The sequence below is a fragment of the Monodelphis domestica genome, chromosome 6 (genome assembly GCF_027887165.1).
Source record: "Monodelphis domestica isolate mMonDom1 chromosome 6, mMonDom1.pri, whole genome shotgun sequence".
Classification (NCBI taxonomy): Eukaryota; Metazoa; Chordata; class Mammalia; order Didelphimorphia; family Didelphidae; genus Monodelphis; species Monodelphis domestica.
Genome location: NC_077232.1, coordinates 128,565,632 through 128,586,967, shown reverse-complemented (window position 1 = coordinate 128,586,967; position 21,336 = coordinate 128,565,632). Strand labels below are relative to the sequence as shown.

The following is a 21,336-nucleotide window of genomic DNA, read 5'->3' as shown; positions in this document are numbered from 1 at the left end:
TTTTTTTTAAACCCTTACCTTCCATCTTGGAATCAATACTGTGTATTGGTTCCAAGGCAGAAGAGTGGTAAGGGCTAGGCAATGGGGGTCAAGTGACTTGTCCAGGATCACACAGCTGGGAAGTGTCTGAGGTCAGATTTGAACCTAGGACCTTCCATCTCTAGGCCTGGCTCTCAATCCACTGATCCATCCACCCAGCTGTCCCCTTGATCATTGCATTTCTGCTAATAGAGAAGTCTATTACATTTGATTGTGTGAAAGGCCTTTTTTTTTTTTTAATTTTTTTTCCTTGTCATACAAAACACACTTCCATATTGGTTATTATCGCAAGAGCACACTCATACATAACCAAACCCCCCAAATAAAACTTTAAATACAGTGATGTGAAAGACAACTCCAACAGTTCTTTCTCTGGAAATGGATAGCCTTCCCTATCATAAGTCTTTCAAGATTGTCTCAGATCATTGCATTGCTCAGAGTAGCCAAGTTTTCACAGATAATCATCGTCCAATATTTCTGTGTCCTGTGTACAGTGTTCTCCTGGTTTTGCTTATTTTGCTCTGTATCAGTTCCTGCAGATCATTCCAACTTTTTTCTGAAATCATTTTGCTCATTTCTCAGAGCACAATAGCATTCTATTTCTTAGCCAGTGCCAGATTATTTCAATGATTACTGCTTTATAGCACAGTTTGAGATCTGATAACTACCATCTGCATTTTTTCATTCGTTCTCTTGTTATTCTTGACTTTTTGTTATTGCAGATGAATTTTGTTATTATTTTCTAGTTCTATGAAATAGTTTTTTGGTAATTTGATTGGTATGGCACAGAATGTAAGACTTTTTAATTATATTGGCAGTATTCTAAACAACTATACTTTTGTAACTCCTTGTTAGATAGATACATCCTATTCTTTGTTAAGAGCCTTTCATTCCTGTATTTTAAGTTGTGATCCAGCAATCCAAGTCTGACTCTTGGAGACCATCTTAAACTGGATATTAATTTCTTGTATTTTCTTTCTTCATCTGGAACACTATTAGTGGCTAGTAGAGATGAAAATACTGCTTGTGTTACCAAAGCCTAATGAGGACTCTGTTTATACACAGCTTAACCAAGATTTTGGCAGAAGCAGCAGAATAACCTGCTTTCTGCAGTTCGTATCCAATTTCTCCTTGCCTTGTGTGTGTGTGTGTGTGTATATATATATATATTTACATGGCGAGCATTCCCCAGATCATCTTTTTGGTAGCTCTTTTGCCTAAACCTTTTGGCCAATCACCATGACAAATTGCAGAGGGGAAACCCAGAAATCTTATCTAGTAAAATCAACCCTTCTCATTTCAATCTCATTCTTCAAATTTTTTACTTTTCTATGTGCTAAACTGTCTGGCCTCTTTGGGGGGAATGGGCAAGGTTTTCTTCAGCACAAAGAAAGAGGCCAGACACAAGCACAATGGGCAGAAAGTGAATTTCAGTTATTTCAACAGGTTACCACCCCTCTTTCATCTTACAGATGCTCAATAAAACCTTTCTTTTATCTCATTGGATACACTATCTTGTGTGTGTGTGTGTGTGTGTGTGTGTGTGTGTGTGTGTGTGTGTGTGTGTGTCTGTCTGTCTGTCTGTCTGTCTGTCTGCCTCCATGTCCGTGTCCATCCCCATGTCCTTCCAGAAAAAACAAACCTCACCCAGTGGAATTCCTCGTCTGATAGTTAATTGCTACAGGTATGAGTTTTGTAGAAAAGAAACGTAAAACTGGATTTGGGCTACAGTTGTTAATTTACCTCCACTAAACCATACTCCACATAGAACAGACTCTAGGAATTTAGCTTTAGATTAAAGGGTGCTGGAAGTTCAAGGAAAACTGCCATGTGATTGGGGTTGGGGACAAGGAAGAACAAGGGGAAAAGTGAGAAGGTCTGATTAAAGGGGAGAACTACTGAATGAAATTGGAATTTGAGTGAAGACTTCAAGACGCAGAGGAATAACAGCAGGAATTAGGATGTGGTCTCTTTTTCTGCCAGAAAGCTTTTGGTGATAGAGAGGGCACACCTTGGTCTTGAGGCACTTCTTATGTTCAGGTGCCACCCCATTCAATAACTCTGCTAATCCTCTACTAATCCTCTGCACCTGTGCCTATGGTAGGGCCCAGATAATGATGTTGTCTGAACCAAAGTCATTTTTCAAGAACATTGTTAATACATTCTAACCAAACAACTCATTAATCATGTCAAGTGGACTTTGATGATGTAGACTGAATGTAGCCCCTATCTGGTTGATCCTTACTTACACTCACTGCTTCTCTTTCTCCCACCCAAACCCCCATGCAACCTGGATGACTTCAAACACTGTGAATTTACCATTGTCCTTCTACAGAGGGATAGGAAAGGGTGGTGGGCATTGCCCAGTGCTATGAGAGTTAATTGTCTTCTGATATTTGTGCCAACTTTTAGGGCTTCTTGAGGGAACAAATAAGGAAATAATGTGAAATGTGTTTAATTACAGTAGATTTAATAGATTATATATTAATTACTAGTCATGCCATTCTTAAGAAATAGATCATAGTTCTTTATGTTGTCCAATAGAACACAGAGTTGTATAGAAAGAATTCTTTTACATAGCTGGAATTACATAGCTGGAATTTTGCTTACCCTTAAAATCAGTTCAGTAAATAATTATTGTTGGTTGTGTCTTGAACCGAGGATGATGATTGTCTTTGTGCGTTTTTGTGCACAAAGACACCTGTGCATGAAGATTTAAGTGGAAAAGTCAATGCACAGAGACGGTCCCACTCTCTCGGCATTGGAAGCCTGGGTCCATTGGCACGAAAAGTCGTTACACCTGGAGACTTCCTCAGCTGCATTGGATGACCATGTTGTCTTTTGTGCTCTATCACGCCCTAAGCACTCCACAGTGCCTTGCTGCATCGCCATCTCAGCCGTTGAACCTTCTTGTTGGTTTCTTCCGCCTATTCCACCGAAGCAGTCTTCACATGCTGGGTGAGCAAAGCCTGGTTCACCAGGGGTCGACGTCGACCCTACCCACACAAGGTTTAGCCGGCCTGTCGAAGCCGTTGCCCGGAGTGTGGCCGCTGCCACATGCTAGCAGCTACTAGGAGCCACAAGTGAGAGCTGGGTGTCAGGTGAGGGTCAGTGGCTGGAGAGCTGCCCTAGAAGGGCACGACAAGCCCTCCATACCAGAGATATTACCTCTCCCTGAGCACCCCATACATCCCAAATAATTATTAAGAACAATGATACATGTATAACCCAGTGGAATTGCTTGTCAGCTCCAGGAGGTGGGGGAAGAACATGAAACTTGTGACCATGGATACATATTCTAAATAAATACATACATTTAAAAAGTATTTATTAAGCCCATACTGTATGCATAACATTTTGCCAGGTAATAGGGCATGTTAACAAATACAAATAAATCGTAGGTTCATAGAATTAGGTATGGATTCTTAACCTAAGGTCCATAAATCTGATTTAAACATTTTTTATAACTATATATCAAAATATTTGGTTTCCTTTGTAGTCTTATGCATTTTATGTATTTAAAGCCTTATTTTGAGAAAACTTTCACCAGACTTCCAGAGGAGTCCATGACAAAAAAATGATTCCTTCATTTAGAACTAAAATGAACCTTAAAGGTCTTCCAATCCAACCTCCTTATTTTGTTATTAAAACAAAAAAACCTCCAAGATACTGAGTAGCTCCAGAGAGAGTAAGTTTTTGAGTCAAGATTTGAAACTGGGTTCTCCAACTCCAAATCTGGCCATCTTCCCATTGCACCAGTATAATACCGAAAGTAAGCATAGTATTTCATCAGTGTTTTTTGCCATGCAGTGGATAAGCCTTGGCATTGTGGAACAGAAGAAATTAGACAGTGCATACCTATAAAGATGTTATAAAGTCAAACATGAGTAGTAAAAATATTGAGTGGGAAAGATCATTTTAAGCAAAAGTGATAAGGGAAACTTACAAAAAAAAGTAACAGTTGAGCTGTTTTGAAAAAATGAATAGGATTTTGACCATAAGTATCTATTAGGTGCTTAGCACTGCACTAGCCTCTGGGTGTATAATGCTTCCTAGAACAATATACAACACTTAACTATTTCCACAAAATATCTCTGATTTTTTATTTAAATACCAATTATTACAAAATTCCAATATTGTACAAACACAAGAGAAGGCACATTCCATGCTAGAAACCTAACATCTTACTGGTAATGCTGTAATGTAATGCAATGTAAATACTAACAGTATATTAGGTATTGTATGTAGAACATGTATAGACATTGCATTTAATCTTAAAGAATAAAATGTGACCAATCAGACCATGAAGATGTAAAAACATATACCTGTGCTACTTGTTTGGGTTGTTTTTTTTTTCTTACATTGAGGTCCATTGGGAAACAATGGAATGGGTAGTCTGGTTCATTGTTTTTAAAGGAAGATCCTCTTAAAAATGAATTTTGCAGATAGGTTTGAACCTAGTAGATGCCTGACAACTATTTGCTGAATGAATGAATAAAGGTTGAGTAGGTAGAGATTATTATAGTGATAACTGGCCTCTGTAAGGAATTAAAATTAAGGGTTTGACTGAGAATTCTAAGATAATACTGTGGTCACCAATTTAAAAATATTATAGCTCAAGTCAAATTGACTTTCAGTAGCTTTATTTACAAAGAGGTGGAAAGAGTGAAAGTAGAGAAATGTAAAAGAGAGTAGAGGAAGAAGTCTAGCCTATCACACTAAATATTGCTCTGGTGGTCTGCTCAGCCAGGCAGGGCTTGTTAACCCTCCACAGGAGGACCTCGTGTTCCACCCAGGCAGCCTCCTCCAAGAGGGGAAGGCCTCTCTGGAACTAATCTCTCCAGAAGCCAGGAAAGGAAGGCCTCACCCATCCAAGAGCCGAGGTCCAAGTCCAAAGTCACCTCCAAAAGGCAGGTCACCAGTCCAAGCTTCAAACTTGAAGAAGGACTTTATTTATAGTAATTTTTCCCCATCTCTTCCTGTCCCTTCCTCCACTCTATAGGAACCAATTGCAGTCTTTAAATTTGCCTAATACTGCCCAGGGGCGGGGCAGGACAGTCTCTGGGATTGCCACCTCATCCTCTGAGGGTGTAAACTCTTCATCAAAGGATTTACAAGTTTCTGACTGATTTAGTTAGAAGGGTGGAATTCTCCAAGTAAGTGATAGGTGAACTCCCTTACTTAGTGTTAAGTAGGAGTGTTTAAGCTTTTGGTTGATAATTTAAAAATAAACAAGAGAATAAAGAATTCCCTTTCACACTTCCTTCCAAGGTATGGAAGTGATTCTGGGATCTCAGAAGTTGGGAACATAAGCTGTGCTAAATCAAGACAATGAGTTGGATTTTACACTAAATAGCTAGTCTTCCTTAAAGTACAGGTCAGGTGCTACCTCCTATTCAAAGCCTTTTTGGACCCTTCTCCCTCTCTCCCCCCAACTTTTTAGCATTCACTTCATCTTGAATTCCATGGTATTATCTGTATGTTTTGTATTTATTTTTGCATGTACATGTTGGAAAATTGAATGTACCTATGTCAAAACAATATTATAATGATGGTTCAATTCCATAGAACTAATAAATTCCAGTGACCTCTTTCACCTTCAGGATCAAATATAAAATCTTCTGGCAGTTAAAAGACTTTCCTAACCTGACCTTATTCCACTCTCACCCCTAACATTCCAGTCTTGCATGTTTACTCATTCCCACATACTCTGTGATCCAGGAACCCTGCTCTTGTTCCTTGAATAAAACATTCTATCTCCTTACTCTGGGCATTTTCATTGGCTGTTCTCCCCCTTCATCTGGCTTTAAGCCCTAGTTAAAATCCAGCCTTCTATAAGAAGCCTTCCCTGATGCCCCTTGATGCTATGTCTGGCTGATGTCTCCGATTTATTCTGTATCCATCTCAATTATAATAGTTGTTTGCAACTCATTAGAGTATGAACTCCTTGCGGAGGGACTGTCTTTGCCTATTTTTATATCCCCATCATTCTTTGCATGCTACCTGGAATATAGTAGGCTCTTTATAAGTGTTAATTTAAAAAATAGTGCAGAGCACTGTGTTAGAGGAAATCCTAGGCTAAACAGTCTTTTGTGGACTGGTCTCTGGGAAATTTTAGCTTCAAATTCCAAACAATTGGTTTATAAGCAAGCTTTTGCACATACCCTATTTAAGAGTTCAGAACTCATTTGGATTGGGTTTGCTTAAAGCACGTTGCACCACTATTATTCTGGAGATCAATGTAAGGATGAGCATATATGAGAAAAGAATGAAAGAAACCACCTTGAAAATAAGAACAAGAAGCCAAATAGTGTTGGGTTTACTAGTCAAGAAGAATTGAAGATAAGACATAGATTTGTTGGTGTCTGGTAAATAGAGGAGTGTAAAAGGGAGATGATCAAAGAAAAAATATATAGAGGGAACAAGCTAAAAAAGAATTCAAGAGTTAGTGAAATCTATACATTATAATGAATGTAGCAGGAGATCAGTAGAAAAGAAAGAAATAGGAGTCAGGATCTCTGGGTTTATTCAGTAAATATTTAATAAGTGTTTGACATGTGCCAAGTATTATTTTTGGCTAGAACCCCCCCCCCCCCATCTAGTGGGTTCTAGCTTCAGCTTTGCCTCATAGTATCATTTCTGTAAGTCATTAAACTTCTTTGTGTTTAATTTTTCTCTTTAAATTTCTAAATAAATAAATTAAATTTCTCTTCTCTGAAATGGGAATGAGAATGTCCTCTCTCATTAACATTCATTATTAGGATGAAGTAGATTTAAGAACATTTTGAAAATTGTAAAGCATTCTAAAAGTTGTCATTATTTTATTGTTACCTGAAGAACAGGAGACACTCCAGAGGAGGGATTCGGTCACTTTAGAGAGGAGAGGACAGATCATTTCAAAAAGTAGCCAGAAGGAGCTGACTAACTAGATAGAAGGGGATGAAATATTGAAAGTCTTCTCACTCCATCCTTTTGAGGCAGAGATTTCCAGTCATTTACCACGGCTATTCCAAATAGGTCAAAATGAAGTCTAAGAGAAATTGACTTGCCCCAAATCAGAGAAGGTGGGAATGAAACTCGGGCTTCTCACATTGCCCTTTTACCTTCTTCCTACTTACTAAGATAAAAGTAAAGTAAGGAAACAAAATAAGATACAACCCAATGGAGGAAAAAAGACAAATTCTACAGTGGATATAAATTTTTGAGAGTTGTATTAGTGTTTCCTTAATGGGTTTAGATCGAGTACTGGAGCATGACATTTCTCATTTTTCTAACTTGCCTCTGGGTATATTTCATGCATATGTGGTGGGGGCAAAGTGAGACAGGCTTCCACCCTACTTTGTTTCAAGAAGACCTGAACCATCCTATCACCTTTGAATGGCGAGCCAGGCTGAGTAAACTTCCTTACTCTTCTCTCTTTGAAATGCCACACCAGCCTTCCTCTTCATAGTACTGGGGAAGGGACGTATATCTTTTCCGTATAAGTACTTGATAGTATTTAGCAATTTCCACATGTAGCTTCTCCAGATTCATGCAGAATTTACTTAGAGCATCTTCCCCTCCATCTCATTAATAACTATGGTGGCATCTCCGTTTGCCTGACGTTCTGGAACCTATAGTGCTCCAACGCCAGCCATTTTCAGTGATCCTCCATTTGTAATTGTTAACTTGAATGGAATGCAACACTTCTGGTTTGGAGAAATTGGCTTTGAGCTGAGGCTAACTTGAAGGCTACTGAAAAGGGGACTCCTTACCATTCCTTACTGAGGGTGATAGGTCTCTGACGGTGGGTTGTAGGTTTTAAGTTCTTTATTTTCTCTTTTCCAAAATTTGGGTTTAATTCCTTCTTATAAATAAATGTATCCATAGCACAGCTGCACGTTTGCAGCTGTCTGGTGTTGCCTATTCGGATTTATTTATAAACACTATGCTTTATTAACTCTTCCCGTGCACAGTTGTTTTTTTTCCCCAGTTAGACTTGTCCAGGCTTGCTTGGGATTTGGAACAATGAGAACTTTATAAATCATCTTTTTCTTTAAAAAAATCTACCATTTCTACTGTCTTGATGTTATATTTGGTGACTTTTCCCCTTCTTCTTAGCATTCTTTTAAGGGGGAAGTGTGGAAATAGGACCCTGTTCTTTCATTTACATTACTGTACATCACATGGATATCTTTGTGACCATTATATTGTGTTCTCTCAATGGTGTTTGCACTGAGGGTGGGACACAAGGTTGTTTAGTGCCTCGTAAAACATTTACCAAAAGCAGTGAGCCATGGTTTTGAAGGGCATTCCGTTGCCAGAGTGGAGGAGGAGAGTACAAGGCAGGGAAAGCAGAACAACAGGTATTTGGCAGGTACCGACTTTTGCTTTAATATTGATCATATTTAAAATGGGAGATAAAATGTGATTTGTATTCAGTTGGGGGGCTGTTGGAGGGGCAAGAGTGTGTGTGGGGAAATCCTCCTGCTTTTCCTTCGTGTTGTATTTTTCCAGACTTGTTTGTGTCCGTCAGTTTTGATTGATGGTTTTCAGTTTTGCTAGAGAAAAGTGACACAGAGACTTCTAACATACTTGTGGTTGAGTTTTTACAATGATTTGAGCAAGATTTTTGCTTTAATGAAGAATTTAAAACACACCGCCGAGGTTCTAGGAGGTTCTGATAAGATAGTGAACTGTGTTTAGGCTACGATTAGTGACTTGTTATAGTAAAAAGGCTCACTAACTAGTAAATCTGAAAATGCCTTTTTAGTGCTTTTAGGAACCTTTTTTTCATTCTGTTTGCCACAGTGCTTGGGTTAAGACTGTTTAATCTTCATTATCTCTGTTTAAGGTATAGAGGCTAGGAATGACTTTAAAGATATCAGGCTTACTTTGTGCTGGCAGAAACCAATTTAATAGGAATTATAATATGCTGAGATTATTAATGAGGAGTAACCTAACAAACCATAAAAAGGAGATATGAATTTTTTTTGTTAGATTTATACATATGGTGAATTGCCATGTGCCTTAATCAAATTTGACTTTATTTTTGGTTAAAGCTAGAATCTCTATGTCCTTAGCCTTGTCATTTGTAAAATGTGGCCAGTTCCTGCAGAAAGGACTTGAAATATAGAGTTCAGCCCCTTACTAGATCGGGTCAAAGTTCAAGGAAGTATTTTTTCAATATGATACGCAAAAGGATTTGATTACTCACTGTAGCCACATGGGAGGTACACAGGACAGACACACGGATGTTACCAAAGTTGAGCAACTGGATGGCCAATAAATAAAGTATGGGATTTGGATACAATTTGGCCAGATGACCTTGGCAATGGCAAAAATAAAGGTTCTCTCTCCTATCTCAGGCAAGGCTGAAAAGCCTTTCCCCAAAGTCTCACTTCCTATAAGCCTTAGCATTGCTTTTAAAAATAATATATTTTGTTTCCAATGACTAATGTTTGAAAATGACCAAATGAAATAATGTTTAAAAGTAAATAAATAAAAATAATACAAAGAGTGAGGGCAGGGAAGGCTGAATCCTGGGACTTGCTTAGGAAAAGCTCTGTAACTAATGTGTACACGGGCAAATAGTGTTAATCTAATGACCTCCCTCCTCCTGCCAGGGGACATCCATTCCATTTGCAAAGAACTATTTTTCTTAACTATTGCATCAGAAAATATGGATCATTTATTTAGTGGCAAGGTTGTGGGAGCCAGGAGTTATTTTATACCCAGACCACTAAAACTTGATATAAATTGGTTTTTCTGCCTTCCTTCAGTTTCCTCCCTTAAAGTAGGAGTTCTTAAAACTTTTTGTGCGTCTGGATCCCTTTGAAACTTGCCTAAACTTCTTCTCAGAATAGTATTTTTAAATGCACAAATACAAAGGATGGCAAAAGGAACCAATTCTGTTGAAACAAAGTGATCAAAATTTTGTTTAAGTTTATGATCCCTGGGTTAAGAACTCTTGCAAAGAGAGGATGAATCTCAAAGATGTGTCATTTTGATCACCTAATGACTGCTAAGCCCATGAAAAAAATAATTATACCCAGTAATATCTTTCAGAAAAACAAGGTAAACTCAGATACTGATTTCATTTGGGTGAATTGATAGAATTACAAATCTTAAATGTTATTGGATAAAAAAGGGTTTGATTGGCAAAAAGTTGAAAATCAAGTTCAAGGAGTGAACAAATATGGCTTTGTTTCATTTATGTCCAGGGAACTCGATTTCTTGGTTAATGATTAGAATACAAAGGAGCTTGGACTACAGTAAATGGACAATAATACAAGATGGTTTCCAGGCATTTCTAATCTCTTTATTTGTCTTATTATCTCTTAAATCTGGAAAATGGGTCTACTTTCCTATCAATTTTTAGAGATTCTTTTTGATCTTGTCAAAGTTTACTGGATTAAATTTTGGAATGAATCTAGTGTTTTAAATTTTGTGCTTATTTTACATAAAAGTACAAGACAAGCTACTGTTCTGGCTTATGTGGCCACACATATACACCAAGGTGTGGCCAATGGTGATGGCAGATGTTATATAGGGAAGTATTTAGAGCTGAAAGGGACCTGTGAAGGTATCTGGGCTAGCTCAGCAGATTGAAGTTTAAGGAAGTTGAGACTTGGGTTTCTTAAATGCAGATTCGCCAGTCTTCCCATGGTGCACCAGTAGGTGATTCTAGTGATCCTTAGTGTAGGGGATTTGTTCAGAAAAGAAATATATGACTGTGATATAGTGCACCGAGGAGACCTGTGTTTCAGCCCCTCCTTTGCTCTCAATTTGTTCTCTGACCTAGAGTAAATCAGTATTTCCCTCTAAGCTGCCATTTATTCCTCTCTAAAATGAGAGAATTGGATCAAGATGACCCAGATTTGACATTGTTTTGATTTTGCCCAGAATAATTTCAGAGAAAATGTGGTTATTCATGAGGGGATAGATGTTGACCTTTAAAGAAAGTAAAAGTCTCTTAAGACCTATTGGCAATTTGTAAAAAATATCTGGAGGTGTCTGTAGTGAGTTGATTACACCCTCAATTTCTGCAGATCAGTAGCTCTTTTGTCATGTATGTTACTTGGAAAAGGGAGGAGGGACTTGAACGTAGATCGTCCGGACTCTGTCCCTCACCTAATAGGTACTTAAAAAATGTTGAATTTAACTTCATCCATGTGATAATTGAAACCCTGAAACTATACAGCAGGGCACTTGTCCTGACCTATACAGAGCAGAGCCCCAAATCCAGGTATTGGTCCCACAGTAGCCAGCATTCAATGATAGATACCAAATTCATTTAGCTCTTCCTGTGTTAATGTTCTGGCTTTGTGGGAAACACAAAGACAAACAACAAGTAGTCCTTGCTCATAGGAGGCTATGATAATCGAGCAAATATTTATTAATCGTAAGGAGCATAATTTCTGCCTTTTTCAGAGCCTATTGACTATGACACAGAATGATAACAAGTTTGGCTATTTGTTTTCTAGTGCACAACAGATTAGAAATAGCATTTGTAGTAGCAAGCAAGATTAACTGACAATGAAGAGAGGTAGAAAAACTAAGAAGTTGACATAAGAACTCAAAAAGCACAGAAATCAAGTGGCCATCTAAATTATAGGTGTATATTATTCCCTGAGTAAAGCTCAGAGATGTCATTTATATTTCTTACAGTTGCATGCAGTTCACCAGAGTAAAATGAATGACTTTCATAATGACCGAGTCATTACAAGATTTAGTTATGCTCATTATATTTTCTTTAAGAAAGCGTAAAATTGTACAAATATTTGTCTAAAATGATTATGTGTGTGTGAGTGACAGAGAAAAAACTTCAGGACAACTCCCAACAATGCCAAATAAATCATGTTATATACTATTTTTTGTCTCTTTGCTCCCCCCTTTGTTCCTCCTTCTCTTTCTCCTCCTCTTAGAAATATCAGAAGGAGGAAAATAACATGTATTTTTTTTTAAGACCAAACCAGGGATGTCCATTGAAGTGTACAAATTGTTATAGTGATGAAATATCAGAGAAATTTTCCTCTCTCTGACTTCTCCATAAAAATAAATTGGCTTTCCAAAGGTGATGATTGATTTTTTTTAATTGACTAAAACGTTTAAAACTAAGCTAAAGATTAGAGAAATGAATTGTAATGAACCATTTCCTGATCAAGAAAAGCACTGGGTTAACTATTAGGCTTTTAAAATTTTTTCCCCTCAAGATTCAGCTTTTGCTATATATAATATAGAATTCTGTCCTTCATTAGATAGCTTTCCTTTGGACCTGTGTCTTTATGTCATTTCCTCATCTCCTTTCTTCAGAACATACTATTTTTATTTTCTTAAAGGATTTCTATTCTTGAGAGGTTTCCCCCCAAAAAATATGATCTTTATTTCTAGATCATTTATATTTGGAGATGCTTCCCCCTCTCCCCCTTTTCAGGTTAATTGGTTTATTCTGACTTAGTCTCTTGTGTTTCTTTTAAGATCTGGTTTTGCTACCTTTTCCCAAAGAAATATCCAATCACCCTAAAGTTGAGTGAGTTTCAAGAAGGAATTGCCTAAGAAAATATAGGGGTGGCCAAGGGCTCATGAGTATGAGACTGGGGAATAATGTGTACTGTGTTCCCAGTGTACTGAAGTTCCCAGAAAGATGACAGTAGGTGGTCAAGGTCTTGGATTCAGCCTAGCTTTTGGAACCCATTTAACTGAAGTCTTTCAGAGCCTTTTAATTCTTTTAGGTTACTTTTTGATTTCTATCTTCTTCGGTGGGATGGGAGAAATGTTCCATCCAATGTAATATCTTCCCCCAAAAGAACAATAGATATTCCCTTGTCAGCTATCGCAAAAACATATCAAGACCCTGTTTCTTGTGGAAATAACATAACATCATGCTGCATTCAACTTTTTAAAAATGCTGTTAAAATTATTAAAATAATTATTAATTTTTAAATTAATTTAAATTTAAATGACAATTAATTAATTAGCTTTGTATTAAAATGTCAAGACACTTGTGACCCTTCCTCATTTGATCTTGTCCTTGAGTGAGCTAATTACAATGACCAAACTTTTTTTCCCCTCCAAGAGTACTTGTATACATACCTCTGCAGTAGAAATTTGACATTTTTAACTATTATTAGAAAGATCCGGAAATACTCTGATATTCTTGTGAAAAGGCCAGATTTTTTTCCACAGGTAAGAGTCAGGCCCCTTTTGTGATAGGCTCTTGGAAACAAGTCCTCAAAGTTATTTATGAATTGGTTATTTTCAGTTTTTATTAAGGACACCAAAAACTACCTTGTGTTTGTGCAGTGGTTTTTATTCTCTCAGACAATCTCAATGTTATTTCATTTTCTAAAAACATACCAGGGAGATGTATAGGTCTGGCAATTATTTTCATCCTTTTACAGATGGAGAAACTGAGTCTTAGAAGTTAAAGACAAACAAGTTAGTAACAGAAGTAGGATAAGGATTTGGGGCCTCTTTCTTCCTAATCTGTAAATCTTTCTGCTGGGTAACATGACCTCCTAAATAGTGTTTAACTGTGTTTGCAATTAACAGTGCCCCTCTTGGGGCAACTAGGTGTTCCAGTAGATAGAGAGTCAGACCTGGAGATAAGAAGTTCTGGGTTCAAATCTAGCCTCAGACATTTCCTAGCTGTGTGGCCCTGAATAAGTGACTTAATGCCAATTATTTAGTCCTTATCACTCTTCTGCCTTGGAACAGATATTCAGTATTGATTCTGAGATGGAAAGTAAGGATGGAAAAAATTAACAGTACCCCATTTCCAGCTTTCATCATGATCTAAAGTGCATGAATTTCATCTTGCTATGTCTCAAAAACATTTGCTAAGTATCTGAAAGTAGAGGAAACCACCTTAAAGAATCAGTTGGCAGAGAAGGTACCACATATTGGTGTGTCTCAACATATGCCTGACAATAGAGGACTTTCCTCTCTAGATCCAAAGGAAAGAAGTATACCAAGGAAAGGAAGCCCTCAAGCTGCCCCACTCCTTTGATTCATGGCATCACTTTTTTGGGGAAAAATCCCCCAAACCACAGTGATCTAGATATCCAAATTAGTCTTTTCCCCAAAGATCAAAGTAATGATATTACAGATTTCTCATATAGTAACACAGTATAGGCACAGTGGTAGGACAAGAAAATGGGAAATGATCTAGTGAACTTCACTGTGAAGATAGTATATCCTTGGGGCATCCATGAGTCCGCCATCTTTGAATGCTGGTGATAGAAGTAAAGGACTTGAGTTTGAATCTTGGCTGTTACTTTATGCCAGTGTAGCCTCAAACAAGTCATGCAATGTCATTCTCCCTCTCTCTTTCTCCCTCCATCTCTCCTCATTCCTTCTCTCTCTATTCCCCCTTTTTTCTTCTCTTTTTTCATTTCCCTCCCCTCAGTTTCCTCATCTGTAAAATAAGTGTTGAACTAGATGACCTTTAAGATCCTTTCCAGTTGGAAATCTATGAAGTTACTACCTAGTCTTCTTGGACATATCATTGAGGCAACTTCAGAGGGAGGTCAGCCTCTGCTCTGCTTCTAATATCTGATCTTTAAATCCACACCACCTTACTATTCAGGAAGATAACCGCCCTCTCTTTCTCTACCTACTCCAAAAGTTATACTTCCCAGAGGAGCTATGGGGCTTAGTGGATAGAACACCAGGCCTGGAGTTAAGGAGAATGAGGGTTCAAATCTGGCCCCAGATACTTCCTAGCTGTATTATCCTGGGCAAGTCACTAAACCCTGTTTGCCTAGCCCTTGGCTTTTTGTCTTAGAGTTGCTACTAAGATAGAAAGTAAGAGGTTTGAAAGGATGTAAGGGGAGCAGCTGGGTGGCTTAGGGGATTGGGAGCCAGACCTAGAGATGGGAGGTCCTGGGTTCAAATTTGGTCTCAGACACTTCCTAGCTGCGTGATTCTGGACAAATCAATTAACCCCCATTGCTTAGCCCTTACTGCTTTTCTGGCTTAGAACCAACACATAGTATTGATTCTAAGATGAGAGGAAAGGGTTTAAAAAAAATTAAAGGAAGCAAGCAAGGAAGGGAGGGAAAGAAAAAAGGAAGATAGGAAGGAAGGAAGAAAAAAAGAGAAAAAAAGGAAAGAAAGGAAAAAATTAAACTTCTCTATAGCAGCATAAATCCTCATGTCTTACATGGTTGCGTTCCTTTGAATGGAACACCAAAAGGCAGAGGAGGGAACTGAGTGCATACGCATGCTGGTGACTGGCTAATAAATGAATAATCCCCTGTATATTTTTAAAATACCTTTATAACCATTATGTCACCTAATCCTCACCACCACACTGTGGGACAGGCCATGCAGAGATGATAAAAATGTAGCATTTTATAGTATTAGAGATGAGAGTGTAGAAATCATCTAGTCCAACCCCCACACATTTGCAAATGAGGAAACTGAACTTCAGAGAAGGTGAAGTAATTTTGCCCACAGTCACGAGCTGGTTAGTGTTGGATCTGGGACTAGAAACCCAGCCTCCTGACTTCTGGTTGGGCTCTCTTTCATTATTCCACAATGCCACCCTACTGAAAGCAGGGCAACTTTACTTCATGGAAGAGCCACCATTATTGGAATAATCCCAAGGATAACAAACCTGAAATAGACAACCAAAGCGAATCCATCTTCTCAGGTAAGAGAGAGAACAGAATTATTTCCATCTGAGAGAATCACTTTAAGTCTCAGTCTCTCTCTCTCTCTCTCTCTCTCTCTCTCTCTCTCTCTCTCTCTCTCTCTCTCTCTCTCTGTCTCTCTGTCTCTCTGTCTCTGTCTCTGTCTCTGTCTCTCTGTCTCCCCCCCGCCCTCTCCTTCCCTTCCTCCTTCCCTCCCTCTCTCCCCACCCTCTCTGTGTCTGTCTCTTCTTCCTTCTTTCTCTTTTACCTTCTCCCTCCCTCCTGAATAGGATTCCCTGGAAGGAAGTTGGCACACGTAACAGGAACTGGGCAGTCACTGAACTCTTGCTTAATAACAGATTCAATAGATTGAACAGTGCCATGTATGCCTTTTTTTTTTTTTAAGGGATTGTGAAACCTCAGAATTTAACCTAGCCATTGTTTAAGCAATCCTGATCTCCTTGTCAGTCACAAATGCAACCTTTGGCTCCATTTAAAAATATGAAACAAAGACTTTTGTTCTGTGGGCTTGAAAGAAGACATTTCTTAACCTAAGTGCAACTCTCAGTAGGACCTGTTTTTCACTCTTGAATCATAATCATAAGGTGAATCGATTGTCCCTGCTGAAGTTTATCTCTAATTTCAGAGAACAGAGAAGTTTTCACATTTCTGCTAAACATTTAAATGCTTGTTGAGTTGAATGTTTTTGCTATGTCATGCTTGAAGACTATTTACAGTGTTAACTAGTAAAATTAAATTAATTCAATGAAGCTTCTGTTCTGTTTGAAAAATCTTCATTTGTGAAGATTGGAGTTGCCTGGGAAAGAGACCAATCTAGATTGTGCAAGGCGTGTTTCTATGAAAGACTTATGGAACTATATGGGAAAGAATTGTACAGGAAAAGAAAGGACTCGGAGAGATTTTGATCTATATCTATTTAGGAAGTAACCACTTTCCTCATCTGTAAAACGGGGCTAGTAATAGCACCTACCTTCTTGGGGGGCGGAGGCGGGGGAGAGTTGGATCAAATGAGATTTGCTTCACTAACCTTAAAGTGTTATACCAATGCTAGATAGTATCATTGTTACTATTCTGTGGATCTATTATACTTTTCAAAATGGAGAAAACTATTCTTGCATACTGGGGTTCAAATAAGTATGAAGAGGGAATGTAGTGTTGTGGAAAGAGACCAGGGACTTGTTCAAATCCCAGCATTGCCATTAATTTAGCTGTGTGCTTTCAGCAAGTTACTTAAGCATTAAATGACCTTTCTCATGCAATCTGAGTTATCAGTTGCCCTCTTTCTATAGAACTCTTACAGAAATCAGTTGAGAGGGAAGATTTTGAAAAGTAAAAATTAAATCAGTGTTTTAAAAATATATAGGTATCCTGCAAGGGTATGACAGTTGCATTAATAGCCAAAAGATTAATTAGCATGATGCCCCCTGCACAAGGAGGACATGCTGATTCATGAAGCCTTCCCTATCTTTGTTCTCTTGGGTACATATTCTCTGGTTTCTTTCTCTGGTTTTTATTTTGCATTTGATTTGGAAGATCAGTTTCTTTGCTAAAATATAGATATCTTGTAGGATTCCCTAGCACTGCTCATCGGCCATGTGTTATCGTGTATGTAGGGAGCCCCAAATTCAGTTCAAATCCAGCCAGAGTGCCCACAGGCAGGTCATTTAACCACTTTCTGCCTTCCTTTCCTCATTAGTAAAATGAGGATAATAATAGCACTTACTTCCCAGGGTCGTAAGGATAAATACAGTCTTTTCAAAGCCCTTTGTCATCCTTAAAGCATTATAGTAATGGGAGCTGTTATGATTACTAAGAGATATTTTGCCAATTTTACCAGTTACTAAAGATATCTACCAATATTTTACCAATGTTTACTTTCTGAGCTAAAGGTCTACTGAAAACTGAAGTTGTAGAGGACATGGACAAATTAAGTTCATACAAATTGTGCAGGATATAATTTTTCTCCCCCAAAGACAATGTTTAAAAATGAAGAATTTTTATTGAATAGATAAAATCCAAAACTTGAATAAATTGACTGAGGTATGGAACCAAATGCTCTTCCAAGGCAGAAGAGCAGTAAGGGCTGGGGAATTGGAGTTCAGTGACTTGCCCAGAGTTACACAGCTAGGAAGTAACTGAGACCAGATTTGAACCCAGGACGGCCTGTCTCTAAGCCTGGTTCTCAGTCCACTGAGCCACCAAGTTGCCCCAGAGGGCAGAACTTATAACTTCAAGTTTAAGTTTGTGTATCTTGACATCTCATCTTTCATCATAAAAATGACTTTTAATGTAAATGATGATACAACCTAAATTCTCTTATAGAAATGAAAGTTGCAGCTGTCTACCTAATAGCAATAAAAATCATATATGGGTGTCTATTGTAAGGGATAGTATATAGGAGTAACAGGGAGGAGAAGTACGCAGCCTCTCGAAGTAGCCTTGTCAGAATACTGCTCAATTCACTTTTTTTCAGGTTGTTTAATCTCCTGAGCATCTGCAGAATTCCCAAGGGAAGTTCTCCATGACCCGTATTACTCAAATCCAGAAGGAAACTTACCATTCTATCTTTCTCTCAGTATTACAAAAAGCCTTTATTCTGGAATGAAAACAAACTAATTCGTACACTCTTCCTTTGTTGTTCAGTTGTTTTTTGTCTTGTCCAACTCTCTGTAACCCCTGGGGGCTGGAAATACTGGAGTGGTGTACCATTTCCTTCTCCAGCTCTTTTTACAGATGAGGAAACTGAGGCAAACAAGATTAAATGACTTGCCTAGGGTCACACACCTAGTAAGTGTTTTGAGTCCTAATTCGAACTCGGATCTTCCTGATTCCAGGTCCACCACTGTCCGCTCAACCACCTAACTTCCCAGACCTCCTCCCTTTATTTTCCTGACACACCAAGCCTGTGAGGTAGGAAGCACCAGGGTTTTATCCTCATTTTATAGATTAGGAAGTGAGTCCCCCAAAGGGTAAGTGACCTGTCTGAGGGTATAAAAGCTAGTTGGTCTCAGAGCCAGCTGCCACTGAAGCTCAGACTCCTGAAGCTGTGCCCTTACCTACCACTGCCCATAGTGAGCTGCTGGTGCTTGCAAGAATGAGGGCAGATCCCAAGCTTCCCTCAGGCTTTTTTGCTAGGTTCTCACGACTCAAGCTGTTGAGACTCAGAATCTTTTGATTAGCTCTGTTCTGTGATTTGGGGTTATCAGCTTTGATTCAGGCAGCTCTTGTCTTGCTTCTTAAATCATTAGCCAAGGAAGTGGGGAGTGTACACATTAAGCATTAGTCATCTGTTCTCTCGAGTCTACGTCAGGACGTTTCCCTGAGTCTCTGCAGGCTTAACAAATTAAGCCACATTTTCAGATGGGCTGTGGTTGAATTTACACACAGTCTGTAACCACTTCCCACCTGGGAGAGGAGAGAATTGGCACCATTTTAGCCGAAGAAGGTATTTCTTGGCAGAATTCAGGGAACTGCAGAAAGTCCATTTCTACTTTCATTCTTGACTTGCTTTTTATTCCACCAAGACCCAATCCACAGACTGAGATTCTATCCCCCTTTCCAGAGGGTAATGGAGATATTGAAAAGAATGTGCCAGCTGGATGAGAGGTTTGTAGATTGGTTCAATAAGGTAGCCCAAAGTGGGACACGAAGTGAAACAGCCAAACCAGTGTCAAGAGAATTTTTAAATGACCATATTTGACCTTCTGGAAGATTCGTGTTCTTTCCCTCATCCCCCTCCCATAGCTGATGAGCAACTCCACTGGGTTTTACATGTGTCCTTGATCAAGATCCATTTCTATATTATTGACAATAATTGCACCAGGGTGATCTTTTAGAGTCTACATCCTCAATCACATCCCCATCAACCCATGTGATCATAGCAGTTGTTTTTTGTTGTTTGATTTTTTTTTTAAACCCTTACCTTCTGTCTTGGAATCAATACTGTGTATTGGTTCCAAGGCAGAAGAGTGGTAAGGGCTAGACAATGGGATTCAAGTGACTTGTCCAGGATCACACAGCTGGGAAGTGTCTGAGGCCAGATTTGAACCCAGGACCTCCCGTCTCTAAGCCTGACTCTCAATCCACTGAGCCACCCAGCTGCCCCCAAGCAGTTGTTTTTATTCGGTGTTTCTGTTAGAACTGATTCTAAAACAGAAGATAAGGGTTTAAATGTTCTCTCTCTCCCCTCCTCCTCCCTCCCTCTCCTTCCCCATCTCCCTTTAACATCTTCTCTCTGGATGATTCTTTAATGTAATCACTGAATCAGACATTGAAATATCAGCAAATTGGACTAACTGCTTGGTTAGTTTTGATTCTCATTTATATTTAGAAGTTTAGGGGAGCAGCAATGGGTGAGAATGGTTATGTGGTCATTGTTAACATCTAGTAAACTGCATGCTCAATCAATGAAATTTCATGGCAATATAAAAAGGTCAAATGAGAGATTAAGGAGTTCTTCCCATATTAGGAGTGTTAAAATTTACTTTTTCTGGATGGATCATTGAGTCATGATTTATAGTTAGAAAAGAACTTAGAGGTCATCTAGTCCATCCTCTTCAGTTTATACTATAGAAACTGAGCAACCTCAAAAGGTCTTAGTGAGTTGTTTAGTCACTGGCAGATCCAGGTTCTGATTCTGTCCCCTGACTGCTAATTGAGCACTTTTCTCACTATTCCAGTTCGCTTCTGTGGAAGTAACTGAAGGACTGGGCAAAAGCCACTTAAATTACTGAGGTTTGGGAACTCTCATCAGGTCCTTTGGTAAACTAACTCTGCTGACTATTTCAAATTTATCCTGTCTACATTTTATTTGTACATAGTTTTTAGTAGGTTGTCTCCCATTAAACTGAGCTCCTTGAGAGCAGGCACTGTCTCCTATCCTTTCTTTGTATTCCCAGCACTCAGAATAATGGCTGACATATAGTAGGTACTTAATAAACTTTTATTGACTGACTATGAGCTTGGGCAGCTAGATGGCACAGTGGAGAGAGTGCTGGAGTCTTAGAGCCAGAAGACTTCTTCCTGAATTCAAATCTAGCTTCAGACACTCAAGAGGTATGTGATCCCACTGGGAAGGTCACATCACCCTGTTTGCCTCAGTTTCCTCATCTGTAAAATGAGCTGGAAAAGGAAATGTATCTTTGTCAAGAAAATCTTAAATGGGGTCACAGAGGCATACACTATTAAAAAACAACTAAATCACAGTTAATTTGAGAAATTTGACCAGTAAAAAAAAGTGCTAAATCTAAACCATCCATTCCCATGCTGGCCAAAAAGGTTACCCATTGTCTCTCTTAGTTAAGTGTTTCATTTGATACTTACTAGTTCATTTGCTTGTTCAGTTGTTTCCTCCACATCATGGAGGGGTTAAGAGCATGATACCCCAGAGAGCTAGAAAATCCAAGTAAAACTTTTTGGCCCTCTCTTCATACCAGAGAAGAGGCCTGAATTTTTTTCTTTTTCTTCCATGAAAATTTTGGGCTAAGTATGCATTTCTGAGTTTCTGAACTTTTTCTGTGTTGTCAGCTGGCCTTCACATGTCATCTGTAGCTTCCCCAACACTTTGCCCAGAATTCCCATTTTATTTCTTAAATATAGAATATAAATTCTCACAACATAGTGAAACCATGATGAGGAAGGAAATGAGTGATGTGGAAGG

General features: G+C 38.6%; 1 protein-coding gene across 9 annotated transcripts in view; it reads left to right on the top strand.

The window, feature by feature from the left end:
* RBM47 (RNA binding motif protein 47) overlaps positions 1 to 21,336 on the top strand; it is a 162,485-nt gene that overhangs the window by 80,809 nt on the left and 60,340 nt on the right. Inside the window, exon 1 of one of the 9 annotated variants that reach the window (XM_007496537.3) lies at positions 8,164 to 8,384. The exons of 6 other annotated variants lie outside the window; for them this stretch is intronic. The gene's annotated coding sequence lies outside the window, so the exon portion shown is untranslated. Of the gene's footprint in view, positions 1 to 8,163; positions 8,396 to 12,992; positions 15,677 to 21,336 lie in introns of those variants that run through there. 2 more of the 9 variants (XM_007496532.3, XM_007496539.3) reach the window with 2 other exon arrangements.